We start from the raw sequence: 12564 nt of genomic DNA, 5'->3' as shown, positions 1-12564 counted from the left end.
GTCGGCGGAAGGTGCACGTGCCCGTCGACCTGGGACCAGACCGCAGCGACGCACGGATGCACGCCAAGACCGTAGGATCCTACGCAGTGCCGTAGGGGACCGCACCGCCACTTCCCAGCAAATTAGGGACACTGTTGCTCCTGGGGTATCGGCGAGGACCATTCGCAACCGTCTCCATGAAGCTGGGCTACGGTCCCGCACACCGTTAGGCCGTCTTCCGCTCACGCCCCAACATCGTGCAGCCCGCCTCCAGTGGTGTCGCGACAGGCGTGAATGGAGGGACGAATGGAGACGTGTCGTCTTCAGCGATGAGAGTCGCTTCTGCCTTGGCTCCAATGATGGTCGTATGCGTGTTTGGCGCCGTGCAGGTGAGCGCAACAATCAGGACTGCATACGACCGAGGCACACAGGGCCAACACCCGGCATCATGGTGTGGGGAGCGATTTCCTACACTAGCCGTACACCACTGGTGATCGTCGAGGGGACACTGAATAGTGCACGGTACATCCAAACCGTCATCGAACCCATCGTTCTACCATTCCTAGACCGGCAAGGGAACTTGCTGTTTGAACAGGACAATGCACGTCCGCATGTATCCCGTCCACCCAACGTTCTCTAGAAGGTGTAAGTCAACTACCCTGGCCAGCAAGATCTCCGGATCTGTCCCCCATTGAGCATGTTTGGGACTGGATGAAGCGTCGTCTCACGCGGTCTGCACGTCCAGCACGAACGCTGGTCCAACTGAGGCTCCAGGTGGAAATGGCATGGCAAGCCGTTCCACAGGACTACATCCAGCATCTCTACGATCGTCTCCATGGGAGAATAGCAGCCTGCATTGCTGCGAAAGGTAGATATACACTGTACTAAAGCCGACATTGTGCATGCTCTGTTGCCTGTGTCTATGTGCCTGTGGTTCTGTCAGTGTGATCATGTGATGTATCTGACCCCAGGAATGTGTCAATAAAGTTTCCCCTTCCTGGGACAATGAATTCACGGTGTTCTTATTTCAATTTCCGGGAGTGTATGTTGTTTGGGGGGGGGGGTCCTGACTCGTGACGTACCTTTCCGATACTGTTGGACATGGACTTCAACCGACTTGTGATATCATTGTATTTACTTCATTCGTTAGGGACACATTTTCTGCCCTCCTTGTTGCAAGTAATGTGAGCCTGAGACAGATTACTGGTTGATTCTCAATGACGAAACTCTGTGCGCAATTTATCTTGTGGTTCGCCGCTGCGAAACTTGTTGCGCCATTCTAACTTTAGTAATTCGTGTTGGCATCTGATTGCGTCGATATTCTAATGTACCATTTAAGCCTGGGGGCTTACTATGTATTATTTCTAAATCTTAGTGTTTAGCCTGTTTCGGAAAGCACTTGAACAGACCGATACACCAAAGTATGGTCATTCCGTCAGATCTTTCTGCCAAGTCTTGAATGTTTTGGGCTGGCCTTTTTGGCCGAGCGGTTCTAGGCGCATCAGTCCGGAACCGCTCGACTGCTACGGTCGCAGGTTCGAATCCTGCCCCTGGCGTGGATGTGCGTGATGTCCTTAGGTTAGTTAGGTTTAAGTAGTTCTAAGTTCTAGGGGTTTGATGACCTCAGATGTTAAGTCCCATAGTGCTTAGAGCTATTTGAACCATATTTTTTTATGTTTTGGTCAACCAAGGACGTGTAATTATTGTAAGGCTAATTTATCATTTTATGCCTTTCCTTGAGGTAATCTTACGCAAGTGTGATTTGAACTGCTTGTATAAAATACTTGGGGTTTGAGTGATTTAGCTACTGCTTGAAGACAGTGACAGTTTTTTTAACTTGTTTTGGTACTAATTTGATGTTGTTTTATCTAATATTGTTCTAAGTGCGCTGCCTTGGCTTTATTAGGATAGGATTATTTACTTAAGGAGTGTAAGTTGTAGCGTGTTTGTAGTCGCATCGGGACGCACGATTTATTGGATCGTAATTGAACCTGGGGTGTGGGTTTGACCTAAGACCTCGGGCCATTGCGTGCCTTTCTTATTTAGTACGTTCTAACGTTTCGTTTATGCTCCAAGCACGCCCAGCGACGGTGGCCTGTTTTGAAGGTAATACTGTTGGAGGGAGTATATGTGAGCCAAAGTCTGTCTCAGACTTGTCTAGCTCGCACTATTGGCCGGGCCGCCAATTGGTGGTCGAGTGGGACAGCTAGGTGACCGTCGTCCACGCTGCCTGTTGTGTACGGCGTTCGTGTCTGCACCCGGTTGACACCTGGACCTCAGATCTGTTTACAATGTAAATGTCTGTACTGGTCCAAGGTTCACAAACTTAGCAAGAATCTCTGTATATGTAATTATTGCCTGCCCTTTTCAGGCGTTAGCGAAATTGTGGTTTGGATGAAAGAGTTGCATGTTTTAAGGCTGCTTGTTCTATTTATTCAGCTACGAATACATTTGCAAGCGTGTCATTTACTGTGTAAGTCAGTTTTTTTCACTGTTCAGTTTGTCTTCAGTCTAGCCCTCGACATACTGAACACCGGAAGCATTTTGTTGTAATCACATTACTGTAATCCCATGACATTTGCATTAACGTAAATTAGCTTCTGCCGTTTGATCTGTAACTGTTGTTCGCTATCATTCTACTGTTAATCATGATACAATAATCCCATGAAAGGTGGATTAGCATAAATCGGCTTCTGCCGTCTGATGTGTAGCGACAAGCTGTTTATAGAATTGTTATTTAATCCTAGTGTAGTGATTGTATCTGGATCAGAATTATTGTCTCCAGGGCAAACTTGTGCCTGTTTAGATAACTGGTAAACTTTCATTTGGCAAACTTTTCATTATAATTGTTATTTTGGAATAACTGTTTACATAAATGAAACTTTGTGTGCAATAAAAGGTGAATGAAGTTCTCCCCCCTCCCCCCCCCCCCCCCCCCCTAGGTCCAGTCCTTCCACTTACCCCTTTATGGGCATTTTATAAGACGTCGCTGTATCCGTTATTAGTAGTTGTCAGGAACTTACTGAAGCACTCCACGTTACAACACACTTGATACTAGCTACAGAAAGGTGGCTAAAATCGGGAGTTGACAACAGTGATAATGTAGGCGTAAACCTAAGTATACATGGTGTTTTAGTCTTTTCGACCAACGTCTAGGAGTGACAGATCACTTCTACTTTTGTTAGAAATAAAATATTCGCCGATGCTTCACAATATTGTGCTAGACGTCCTTTAGTATTCAGTTCCCCTGGAATGACGAGATTTCACCGAACTAGCAGGCTCTTTTAATCACATGTGCAATATACTACTTACCCCAGTAAATTGATAGTGCTTTCCAACAATAAACCAAAAGAATGAGTGACTGTGAGTGGAGAAAGATATTTTAGAAGCAGATCGGGAACTTCAGTTTTGCGCAGCTTGTCTCCTTTCACCCAGAGTTCGTGACTGGATGGGAGGCAACACACAGTGCATACGAACGCTGCAGTGTGCCTACGTCATGCCATACCTCAGGGGCATAGCCAGTCTTAAACGAAACCTGGCATCGCAGGGAAGCGTGTTGGACAAAAGTCGCTCCCCAAGATGTGATCTGTCACCCCTATACGTTTGTCGGAAGGACTTTGAAACACCTTCCATATCAAAAGAATGTACAAGTCGGAAATCGAGGTAGCGGACTCGTTACGGTTGACAATAAACTCAAGTCACGTTAGAACCACTTACGTTCGCACAGATCATATGGATATCTCTCAACAAACGCAGGGATTATATGTCTTTCAGAAAAACAGTATACGTTGGTGCAGCATGCCATTACTGGCTTAGCAACCAATTATTGACTGTTTCCACCCGCTAGTCAACGCAAACGTGTGTTGGTAATTGTTCGCGAATGTAACATAGCGTTCTCAACGGTTCATACAAGATTATTGCAACTATTGATCCTTTCATTTCTGCTGAATTAGTCTTCGTCCTGGTAATTTACACGTAAATGAAAGTGAGCATCTTCTGTGCGCTACCGCTAATATTGTATCAAGACAACTCTTAGTCCAAAGTTAGCAAAAATTAATGCGCCGGCCACTGTGCCCGTGCGGTTCTAGATGCTTCAGTCCGGAACCGCGCTGCTGCTACGGTCGCAGGTTCGAATCCTACCTCGGGCGTCGATGTGTGTGATGTGTTTAGGTTCGTTAGGTTTAAGTAGTTCTAAGTTCTAGAGGACTGATGACCTCAGATGTTAAGTCCCATAGTGCTTAGAGCCATTTGAACCATTTGAAAATTAAGGCATGCGCCGTCCGTAATAGGAGTGGTGTGGCTGTTACTTCCCTCTAACTTTCCATATATTACTGGGTGTTTCGAAGAGATTCACACGATCGTTTTAGCAGTACCCCATGTGTCGTCTCAATCTGAGGTCAATGGCACCGTCTGTGCATGTATACCTAGCTGAAAAAACTGAATAAAATACCATCGCCAGATTAAAACAACTCCACGGGTCTTCTGATGGAGTAAGTGCGCGCGTTACTCGAAATAGAAATGCCCTGGATCAAACTGGTTCAAAAAAAAAAAAAAAAAAAAGGCTCTGAACACTATGGGACTTAATATCTTTGGTCATTAGTCCCCTAGAACTTAGAACTACTTAAACCTAACTAACCTAAGGACATCACACACATCCATGCCCGAGGCAGGATTCGAACCTGCAACCGTAGCAGTCACGCGGTTCCGGACCAAACTGGTTCTGTTCGATCAAATTTGTGAGGTTGAACAGCAATTTGTGTTCGTGGATCGATTTCAGAGTAACAAAATAAGGGGGTGGAGGAGGGGGTAACAAGAAACAATTTGTTATTTGGTCTCCCCATGTGATATATAAATACAGGAATCCTCTTAAAAACTTCGTAAATTCGTAATGCATTTCAATGCACAAGCTGTAGAGCTGAAAGTGCATAGAAATCCGATGGATGTGGGAGAAAACACAGCAACGACTGCACTAGGCTTTTTCCATGCATGGGGAGTTTACCTGCAAACTGCAGCGACAGTGACCTCTGTCAAGTACGGACCTGGAGGTGGATACGGAGGAGACAGCTGCATGGACAGTCTCTTCATTAACGCTGTCCGTCTACCAGTGGGTTTTTGTACCACCCCGAAAAACATTGACTTTTTTCCGCGGTTATCCTCAGAAAATCTGTACACTGACTCCTCCCAGGCTGCCAGCGCAATTGGTGCCGTAGACACATGAAAAGGTTGATTTTGCACGAGACTTGAGACTGAAATTATCTCTGTCTTCTTCACCGAGTTTGAAATAAGCGGCCTCGCTCTTACTTCCTGCTTCAATAACCAACCATTGTAGAAAATACCTCGCAATAAATGACCAAGAACTAAAATTGAGCCATGCCTTTCCTGTGTCATGTACTTCACTCACGTCATTGACAATTAAAAAAAAATATAACTATTAATTTGTAATTTTATCCTTTCCACCATCGTTCCACAAATGTACAATTTTGTCACAGATGTTGCACACTTCCCCTCCACACCCTGTGACTACCTCTTCCTCCTCCTCCACCCTCTCTTGATCCATCTCATCCTCCGATCTCTGTTTCTATATCCTCCCTTTCACTCTCTCTGTCTTGCCATCTTCTTCTCTCGTGTCTCTTTGTTCATCTCCTCCACCCCTCCCTCTGATTACAACTTCATCTACACTCTCTCTGTCCATTTCCCCCTCCCCCCTCTCTCTGTCCACCTCCTCCCCCTGCTCTCTCTCTGTCCATCTCCTCCTCCCAACCTCTCCCTATTCAACTTCTCCTGCCTCCCCTCTCTATTCGTTTTCTCCTTCACCCTCTTCCTATTCATCTCCTCCTGTTCCTTCTTTCTATCCATCTCCTCCTCCCAAGCTCTCCCTATTCAATTTCTTCTGCCTCCCCCCTCTATTCGTTTTCTCCTGTCACCCCCTTCCTATCCATCTCCTGTTGCTCTCATCTCCCTATCCATCTCCTCCTCTCGTCTCTGTCAATCTCCTCCTCCCCTTCTCTGCCACTCCCCTCCGTCCATCCACTCACTGTCGATGCCCTCCTGTTCCCCCATCCCATATCCATCCCCTCTTGCCCACTCTATAGGCTGCCATACAAAACAGGCTTATACTACTCCGACACAAAACACCTGTCGTATAGGCAGCCTACTTTTGGGGCTGGAAAATCGTTTGTTGCCACTGGTGTGTAGGGTACTCTAAAATGCAGGTCGATATGGCAGACCGATACTACTCCCTCACAACACACCTGTTGTGAAAATACGTTTTCGCCTAAGTTTCTACTCTTTGCGAATTAGGAGGTTCTAACCCTCACAGCGCTGATACTCATGACATGTGTTGCTTGTGTACCAAATTTGGTTGAAATCGATCCAGAGGTTCGAGAAGAGATGCTGGCCATACATTCTGCTTCATATGTACTTAATATTAATATTCCCTCAGTATGATATGTTCAGCTTTGTTGTGACAAATCAGCACATTTGCATCACTACAGTATCTTCAGTATAAATGAAGACAGAAGCATGAACTAAATGTCTCTATACGAATGAAGATAGAAAATTGGGTTAAAATATTACATATTATTAGGACTATGAATTTTTTTTATTTTCAAGAGAACCAACCATTTTGTAAAAAGGTTATATTTCACGAGCATTGCATATAAAACCTCAGAGTACTTTTCACAATTAAATTTAACGTCGAAGTTCCACAAGTACTCAATGTGCTCTCAACAGGGCGCAAGACTAACATCCAGGCATTAGACAAACTCGTTCCATACTTCTGTGATCATGTCTAGAGTTACTGCATGCACTCCTGTTGCTATGTGGCACCAAATACGAAATCTTTCACAACAAAATTGATGAATAAAATGACGGATGTGCTATGAAAAAAGGAGGCCTTGGGGGACAATGGTGCAGTGCGAAGTATACGTGCCTTTTTCGTTGTAGGAGGTGCAGTTCCACATTCTCGGCGAAAATCACGCCACACAGATGTAACTTAATTATAGCTGCTGAAGTTTAGCACGCAAAATACCTTTTTCGTTGTCTTGATAACTGCCTCGACCTGATGCAGAATAGGTAATGGAGGACCTAGCTAACTTGCCGGAAACTACATTTAGCAGAAATTTACAGTTGGCAGCATAAGTCAAAATTTACTGCAAGTTCCTATTTCTAGTTAGGTTAAAGATGCAGTCTTGTGACATCGGAAGAAACATTTTGAAACACGCTATACTGTACTCGATAGCCACTCCATATGCGATTGATTAAGTTTTAACGATTTACTGAAGGACCTAAAGAGAACTGGTGAATGGTGCAGGGACTGGGCAGTTGATCCTGTACGTAAAAAAGTGTAAATATATTGCGCTTAACAGGAAAAGAAATCTAAGACTGCGCAGTTACACTACTGATGAATAATTCCTGGAAACGGTAACTACTGTAAAATATCTAGGAGTATATATCCGGGCTAACATAACGTGGAATGATCGTATAAAAATAGTGGGAGAAGCAGTTTGCCACATTGAGATTTACAGGGAGAATCTTAGGGAAATGTGATTCATCCATTAAAGAAGTAGATTACAAGGAGCTTGTTCTTCCGATTGTCGAGTACTGTTCATCAGCCTGGGATCTTGACCAGGTAGGACTGATAGAAGAGACAGAGAAGATCCAACGAAGGGGGGCACGTTACGTTACGGGATCTTTTACTCCGCGAGAGAGTGTTGCACAGGTACTCAGCAAGCTTCATTGTCAGACGTTACAATAGAGAAATTCTGCATCACGGAGCGGTTTAGTACTGAAATTTCGAGAGTGTTTTCTGGGAAGAGTCAGACCAATTTTATTTCTTCCCACATTCGACTCGCGAAAGGACCACATCGAGCAAATTCGGTAAATTACAGCTAATACAGAGGCTTATCGACAATCATTCTTCCCGCGCGCTATTATCCCCCAGGTGCGCAACGAAAACATTGCCATATATGGTGCTGGAGGCAGCAGCGGTGACGTCACGAAAAGCAGCGCTGCTTTACGGGGTGTTTTCGTGAAAGCTTGCAGAAATTTAACGGGATGTACAGGATGCTCCACTGAACAATCTGTGGCTCGGAACCTGGGGTCGGAGAAGCCAGCTTAAGGAAGTCCACCGCTTTGTCTAGCATTACTGTTTTCCAGCTTATTTACAACTTACAATGCTTCAAATGGCTCTGAGCACTATGGGACTTAACATCTGTGGTCATCAGTCCCCTAGAACTTAGAACTACTTAAACCTAACTAACCTAAGGATATCGCACACATCCATGCCCGAGGCAGGATTCGAACCTGTGACCATAACGGTCACGCGGTTCCAGACTGAAGCGCCTAGAACCGCACGGCCACACCGACCGGTTATTTACAACTAACGTGCTACAAGTTTAGCCGGCCGAAGTGGCAGAGCGGTTCTAGGCGCTACAATTGGAACCGCGCGACCGCTACGGTCGCAGGTTCGAATCCTGCCTCGGGCATAGATGTGTGTGATGTCCTTAGGTTAGTCACGTTTAAGTAGTTCTAAGTTCTAGGGGACTGATGACCTCAGAAGTTAAGTCCCATAGTGCTCAGAGCCATTTGTTACAAGTTTACACGTACTGTGCTGTTTTCTTTTTACGTGTACGTTTCTTTATTTCCTGCAAGGAAACAAGGAGGACGAGCCAAATCTTCTAGCTGGTCGTCTGAATCGTCACCTGTACTCAAGGTTCGTTCTAATAGTTTTACATGAATTGTTGGAGAACGTATGCTTGTCTGTTCGTGAGAGGAAGTGGATGCAACAGGACGGTGCAGCGCATCACTTCAGTGTGGATGTCCACAACCTTCTCAGTGCTGTATTTCTTGGTCGCTGAATTAGAAGGGGAGATCCTATTCCATGACCTGAGAGATCACCTGACCTGAAGTGGATGCAACAGGACGGTGCAGCGCATCACTTCAGTGTGGATGTCCACAACCTTCTCAGTGCTGTATTTCTTGGTCGCTGAATTAGAAAGGGAGATCCTATTCCATGACCTGAGAGATCACCTGACCTGAATCCTCTCGATTATTTCGTATGGAGAAACCTACAGCCACTTGTGTATGAGACGCCAGCGGATACTGAGATGGAATTAGTTGTCAGTATTTTGGCTGCCTTTGATGTGATTCAAAATACACGAGGGATATTTGTCAGGGTGAGTCAGAATATTGTTCTCCGATGTTATGCTTGCATTGAGGTTGATGGCCGTCAGTTTCAGCACTTCCAAGATACAATACAAATGGTACATCCATTGTATCAGTGATGGTATTTGCAGTTAATTTTAACTAACTCAAATAAAAAAGTACACAGTAATGTAATATTGTTCCTATTATCTCCTTAAGCTGGCTATTCCCATCCCAGGTTCCATACCTCAAATTGTTCAGTGCAGCATCTTCTATGTCCTGTTAAATTTTTGCACGCTCTTATGGAAATACCCTATACAATAACGGCGGCAACGATCTTTCGACAGTTAACACATGATAATGACCGACGAGCACTCGGCCGAAAGCTCGTGGATTTTAAACCAACTGACGCGACTAGAAGTCCGAGAAAAATCGGTAACCTGAATGAGTGAACCAAAGTCACGGAACAAAAAACAGTCCGGAAACATCACAGAACTATCTCCGACTTTAATTACACATTTCAGTTTCTTGGTCAGTCGGTGCACTCAACGCTTCGCATTATTTCGAAAAGAGGCAAAATCGCGAGTCGCCGGACCACGCTGTACATCCACTCGTATTGTTAGCTATTGTCTAGTTTCTATCCGGTCCGTCCCATTGAAGACGAGCAGCTTTGTGTGCTGCTGTAAGCAATCGCCTTTTTTGCGATAACCTGCTCCAAATGTCCATTGTTGGAAGTTTCCTTCACAATACATGCTCAAAAACTGGTTGATATGAACGTGCATTCAATGAAAGCATCAATTCCTTCTTGGTTTGAAACCGTTTGACATTGACATGTCATGGCACTGAGGTGCAGTCAGTCCCTGTTGGTTACGGTCTTCTTGCGACAGCCTTCCTGGCGCCGTGTTAACCGACTGCGAGTGGTACTACAGTCCGTGTAGAAACACTGGACAGCCAGCGTTAATAGAGGACAAATCAGGCAGCTTCATTCACATTGTGGTCACGGGCACGTCCATCCACGATAGCCTGCTTTCTGCCACTCTGTCACGTCTCGACCCCAACTAACATTACTCCACTGGTTCCATAAATCGTGGGCATTTATACACAAATTCACTGCCATTATTTAAATAAGCGGTGGAGGGTTACATGATTACCAGTTTTCAGTTCTACGCCAAATATCCGCTGCAAGCCGACCAGTCTGGACTCCAGGGGATTACTAATGTAATGCCCGGTGAATAATAATAATAATAATAATGTCGTGTGACGAGGGCCTCCTGTTCGCCTGGTGCAAGTCTTTCGATTTGACGCCACTTTGGAGACTTGCGCCTCGATGGGCATGAAATATTGATGATTAGGACAACACGACACACAGTCCTTGAGCCTAGAAAACCTCGACCCAGCTGGGAATCGAACCCGGTCCCTTTTGATTGACAGTCTGTCGCGCTGACCACTCAGCTACCGGGCGCGGACTGTCCGGTGAAATTCTAATACACATATTTTAAAAAAGTGTTGACCACATCGATTACAAGCTCTCCTGAACACTGGCACTGAACGTGTACATCGTATCAATAACACAGCCCCTTAGATTGTTCGTGGATGTCACTCAAACCGCACAAAGATGTAAAGGACCGTGAATGCGCAGTGCCTATGCAATGGATTGGGTAAGACAGACGATCAGTCCCAGTCATAACACCACGAAGGAAGTACACTTCTTGTGTTGTCTCTAGTTCCTCCATGCCTAGAAGGTCAATTCCGAAGTTGGATCCGGTACTCTTTGTTACTTTGTGTCACGAGGGACTCTCATCAAGGAAAGTTTCCAGATGTCTCAGAGTGAACCAAAACGGTGTTGTTCGGACAGAAATTATGTGGGGCCAAAGTATGCCATTGGTGGTCACTGAAGGCAATGAAACGGCTTTAAGATGCAGGGATGACATCCTCCGAAGTACAGTGCGGCCATATCGGCAGCATTTAGGAGAAGGGTTCGTCCTAAAGGACAACAATTGTCGCTCTCATCGAGCACATCTTGTGAATGTGTTCCTTTATGATAACGAAATCGCTCAGCCTTTGTGCGTAAAACTGACGTAGACTTCTCTTATGATGAATTATTAGCACTGTCTTTAGGGACTGTGGGGGGAATTTTTACTTTCTGACCAACAGCATATTACTTAACCTTTGTGTGCATCTGCTCTATTTGATACTGTTTGTATAAAAATTTTAACAACTGCTCAAAATACTTTGTAAATTTTTTTGAGGGGAGCAGGGGCAAAAGAAGTAGCCTGTTTGTATGTTGGCAGCGCTATAGACCGTGTTAATTGCGCCCTCTGCAAGAGATTCTGTGGTTTGATGGACTAGCAGTTAGCGAGTTGATAGGGAAGTGTATGGACATGTTTTTCTTAGTGGAGACTCTGTGTTGGTAGGTCACGCAATGTAAAGCGAGGTGAAATTTCGTATATGAAAATATGCAAGGAAAGGTATGATGATGTATGTATGGTTGATATGTTTGGGTAGTGGAATTTTTGGCAACTATATAATTTTTGCAACTGGATGTCACATGAATAAGGCAAAATTTTCTAAATACGTTTGCTCTCCAACAAAATCTTTCTTTTGACAACCATATTCCTCCTAGTAGTTAGAGTCTATAGTAGTTAGAATCTTTTTATTTAGCTGGCCGCTGTTGCTGCTTGCTGTAGTTGGTGTTATGAAGATTTTCTGTGAGGTAAGTGAGTATCAAAAAAGAACGGGGTTTTCACTATCGGGATTCGTGACTGAAATGAGTTTAGGCAGTTAACAGTGTCGGACGTATTTTGGTATTTATTTAATTTATATTTTATGGATTTATATTATTGTTAGGACTTCTTGCAGTTGGGAGCCATTCTTTTGTGTTAATTATTGGAAGTCATGTTGTCAATGTATAGTAGTCAGATGGCGTTGGCGCTTGTATATTGTGGGTAATAAATGAATAGGTTAAGTTTGAGTTTACTTTGTCAGGGAAAATTCTGTTGGTCAGTGTTTAGTAAATAAAAACGAAACAATTAGTTTCAAGTATTCTTAGAGTTTGCCTTTTTACAGGAAACCTAATAATACAAGATTGTCCTTCGAAAATAGTCGTCACTAACTTATAACGCGCAAGTGAAACTCTATGCTAAGTACTATATTCTGATCACTTGGTGAAGCTCTGTACAAGTATGACAAAAATTATAAACGTTTTTTTAGGTCAACGTATTCTACCGGCAGAAATAACCAGCGACTCGGACTTTGCGACCTTCGACTTAATCGTTTCCGGACCAGTGTTCCTCATTCCAAATTGATATATTTGTCTTCTCTGTCACCCTTGAAAGTTTGTATCATCACGGAAAACCTCTTACGTTTATACCTTTGACAGGTTGTACAATCTCAGGAGTTTGTCTGCGTTCATCGTTCCGAACACGGCAATCTAACAAGGTA

Source organism: Schistocerca americana, chromosome 2 (assembly GCF_021461395.2).
Source record: "Schistocerca americana isolate TAMUIC-IGC-003095 chromosome 2, iqSchAmer2.1, whole genome shotgun sequence".
NCBI lineage: Eukaryota > Metazoa > Arthropoda > Insecta > Orthoptera > Acrididae > Schistocerca > Schistocerca americana.
Note: the sequence above shows the minus strand (reverse complement) of the source record.